At 46.0% G+C, this 4,402-nt stretch overlaps 1 pseudogene; it reads left to right on the plus strand.

Annotated features, from left to right (window-relative positions):
• Window positions 1–1,066: 1,066 nt before the first annotated feature.
• On the plus strand, window positions 1,067–2,645 carry LOC107546694 (T-complex protein 1 subunit epsilon pseudogene; annotated as a pseudogene).
• Window positions 2,646–4,402: the final 1,757 nt, after the last annotated feature.

Genomic DNA, 4,402 nt, shown 5'->3' on the forward strand with positions numbered 1-4,402 from the left:
TCCAGTAGTTGAGCCTTTATTGTAATCGATGAGCTCATCCTTACTTCTCTCTTTTTTCTCTCTCTTGGCCCCCCTCCTGCATCCAGTCAGAAGCCAAGCCCTCTGGAGTCTCTCATTTTAGAAATACTTATTGAGCTCCTCCTATGTGCCAAGCACACAGTAGGTGAACAAGGTAGACGGAGTCTCTGTGCATGAACCAGCTCCTCGGTTGTTGGCATGCCTTCCCCCGGCCTTGGCCAGTCTGACACCCACTGCCCTAGGTAACAGCTACTGGACTACTGGGTTCACTCGGTTCCACATACCAGGACCCACAATGCCAATCCCACCACCGGATCTTCTTGTTCAAATCCTACCCACCTTCAAGCCCCATCTCAGTGGTCCTCCCTCTGCAATGCTGTGATGCCACCTTCCCCTCACCCCAGCTGAGATCAATCTCTCTCCTCCCTAGGAGTTAGAGCTGGCCGAGGATGTGCGTGCCTTTCATTGCATTTGCCACTTTTTATCTTGTAGCATTGCCAGTCTTGTTGCCATTGTTAGACTGCAAACATTTTAAAGAGCTATCTCTTAATCAACTGACCAGATGTTCTGAACACAGCAGCCAAAGCAAGGCTTTAAAGACTTAAATCACAGCATGTCACTCTTCTGCTCAAAACACTACAGTGACTCCTCATGTCACTGGGAGTAAAATCCAAAGTTCCTGTGATGTTCTATATGGCCCTGTGGGGTTTGGTCCCCTTTACGTTTGTGGCCTACCCTCCTACCACGTTACCTCTTGCTCTCTCCACTCCAGATGCATGGCCTCCTTGCTAGGCTTCCTAGGAAGGGATGAGTGGGCCCAGCTGTAAGATAAGATGCACTTTAACCCCATGTGGGGTGTGGAAGTCTGAATAACAGCCTGCTAATGGAAGGTGTCTCTCAGTAAGTGATACTTGAAGAGACACCTGAGAAACAAGAGCAAAATAGCCATCAGAAGGAGTGAGGGTGGGCGCTCCAGATGGAGGGAATAAGAGCACAAAGGCTTCTTGGCCTCTGCTAGTTGTGGGAAAGTAACTCCGGCTGCTGCACCATGGCATCTGCAGGGACTCTCACCTTTGAGGAGGATGGGTGCCCTTTTCTCATCACCAAGGATCAGGACTACAAGTCCTGCCTTACAGGACTTGTGGCCCTCAAGTCTCATGTAATGGCAGCAAAGGCTATAGAAAATACAATAAGAGCATCACTTGGACCAAATGATAGTGGGAAAAGATGGCAATGTGACTGTAATGATGGTGACACCATTTTGAGCATGATGGGTGTTGATCATGAGATTGCCAAGCTCCCAACTGACAGGTCCAAATCACAGGGTGATGAAATTGGAGATCGAGCCATAGGAGTGGTTGTCCTGGCTGGTGCCTTGTTGGAAGAAGCCAAGCAGTTGTTGGACCGTGGCTTTCACCGGATCAGGGTCACCGACGGCTATGTGCCGACCACCCACATTGCTATGGGGCACCTGGACAAGATCAGCAATAGTGTCCCCATTGACATAAAGGACAATGAGCCCAATTCAGGCTGCAAAAGCCACACTGGGCTCCAAAGTGGTTAACAACTGTTCATTCCCAACAAATGGCCGAGATTGCCATGAATGTCGTCCTCACTGTGGCCAATATGCAGTGTGGAGACGCTGACTGTGAGCTCATCAAAGTAGAAGGCAAAGTGAGCAGGACACCAAATCTATTAAGGGCATGATTGTGGACAAGGATTTCAGTTACTCACAAATGCCAAGACTAGTAGAAGGTGCTAAGATTGCAATTCTCACATGTCCAGTTGAACCATCAAAACCAAAGATGACATATAAGCTGGATGTGACCTCTGTGGAAGACTTTAAAGCCCATGAGAAAATACGAAAAGACGTTTGAGGCATGATTCAGCAAATTAAAAAAACTGGCGCTCACCTAACTATTTGCCAGTGGAGCTTTGACGATGAAAAAATCATTGACTTCTTCTCAACAACTTGCCTGTGGTTCATTGGGTAGAAGGACCTGAAATTCAGTTGATTGCCATTGCGACAGAAGGGGAGATAATCGTGCACTTTTCAGAGCCCACAACTGAGAAGCTGGGCTTTGCTGGGCTTGTAAAAGAGAGCTCATCTGGGACAACTAAAGGCAAGATACTTGCCATTGAGCAATGTAAGAACTCTAGGTCTGTAACCATTTTCATCAGAGGAGGAAATGACACGATCATCAAGGATGCAAAGTGATCCCCTTGTGACACTTTGGGCATCACGCAGAACCTCATCCGTGTTAATGGTGTGGCGTATGGTGAGGTGCTGCTGAAATCCTCTGTGCTCTGCCAGTTAGCCAAACAGCAGGTAAGTGCACAACCTTGGAGCAGCAGTAGGCCATTCAAGCATTCACCGATGCCCTGGAGCTCATCCCCATGGCCCTTTCTGAGAACAGTGGCAGAATCCCATCCAGGCGATGACTGAAGTCGAGAAAGACAAGTGAAGGAGATGAACCCTGCTCTTGGGATTGACTGTTTGCGCAGCTCTTCATATCACAGTTGATTTAAAAAATTAAAAAAAGCAACACACATCTCTTGCAACACAGATGGTTAGAAAGATTTTGAAGATTGATGATATCCATAAGCCTGGAGAATCTGAAGAATAAAGAAAAAAATTAGAATACAATGTAGTAGCAGGATTGACTACTGTGATTAAATAAATGGGTGTCTTGTGATGCAAAAAAGGAAAAACAGCACAAAGGTTTAAAGAAAAAGAGAACTTGACAAGTTTGAGGAACAGAGAGAGGCCAGCATTATGCATGACCTTGGGGGTCATGGGAAAAGTCTGGGGGTTTTTAAGAGCAAGGTAATTTGATGAGAATAATCATAGCAAATAACAACAATAGCTAACTATCATATGTCTAGTAACATATACGTGAACACGAAGACTTACATGTATAATATTGGTACTGTTTTAAGTATTTTACTTGCATCAATTAAATTCTCAAAAATTTGCATAAGTAGGTACCATTGTTCCCATTTTACAGCTGAGAAAACTGAGGCACAGGGAGGTTAAGGTATTTGTGAATCCCACAAAGCTAGCAGGTGGTGGAAACCAGAATTCAAAGCCAAGCCATCTGGTTTCCCAGGCCCTGTTTTAAGCATTAGGCTGTACTGCCTTTCCTGCTGAGAACTTCACACAGAAAGATCATTCTGTGTGTGGCAAGGGAGGAATCAAGGATGGTTCCTAGGTTTGGAGCTTGAGCAAGTGAGTGATGCCTTTACTGAGGGAGGAACAGGCTTGGTAGGGAGAGTCCCCAAGCCCAGTATCCTTGCCCTTGGGGAGCCCCTAAGCCTGCATCAACCCTCAGCCACATTCCAGAGAAAGCCCAGTACACAGATGCCAAGGTTAGCCCGCACTGGCAGGCCCATGCCAAGAACCACAAAAGCCTCATTTTATTTAAAACACAGTGCTTGGCAGAATTCCTGACCTAGACAGAGACAAGCCCATTACTTCATCTCATGAGCTGCATTACAGCCTCTGTTTTCTTGTATCTCTTAGCAAGGCCTCTCAGCCGAAAATCCAGCCAGCCTATCAATCATTCCTCCCAGAGGCCCACAGACCAGGCAACGGAGGCCGAGATCCCAGCAGATATCTGTAGACATTTGCACATGAGATTAAGCCCCAAAGACGTTCCTGTTTGTACATAGGAGGCCTTGTTGCTTTATATTTTTAATTAAAAGCAGATTTTTATCAATCCCCCAAAATCTATTGGGGGAACTGTAATTTTGCTTCCAATCTTCCTATTTAATACTCCCCTAATGCCCATAAAAAGCTTTGGAGTTTCAGCTCATGATTTTAATCTTCACAGATAATTAGCGGGTAGAATGACTTGGAGAGAGAGGCAGGTATATATTTTCACAACTTGGTCAGCAGTGGGTGGGTGAGTTGTGTGGAAGGTCCCCAGGCGGTCTTGGCACATCTCCATTTCTGAAACATAAATACACAATTCATTTGAAGGAACATTCATTTAGGTTCTTTCATTACTGCCATTAAAAAGTACTTTCCCTCTTATTTCTGAGGCACCTTATAATAATGCCACTTGGCTCTCCCACCTTCAGCGGCCCCCTCCAGGATCCTTAGTCATTTCACTGCCCTGTGCCACCGCGGCCCCACTCACTTGTCTTATATGTCGAGTCAGTTCTCCTTGGGCATGGGCAGGCCTTTCCTGCAGTCTCTCCTTTCCTCTGTTCCTCATCCCTCCTGCTCAGCCCACTCCTCGCACTTCGTTCCTTCTCCTCTTTTCCTCCATTTCTTCTCCTTCCAGATTCTTTTCGTCTACCATTACCATTAACTGCCCACCTTCTACATGGTTCAGAAACTGTGTTATAACGTATGGACTCACCTTAAAGCCTTATATTA

Source organism: Miniopterus natalensis, chromosome 3, assembly GCF_054644295.1.
Source record: "Miniopterus natalensis isolate mMinNat1 chromosome 3, mMinNat1.hap1, whole genome shotgun sequence".
In the NCBI taxonomy this organism is placed as follows: domain Eukaryota; kingdom Metazoa; phylum Chordata; class Mammalia; order Chiroptera; family Miniopteridae; genus Miniopterus; species Miniopterus natalensis.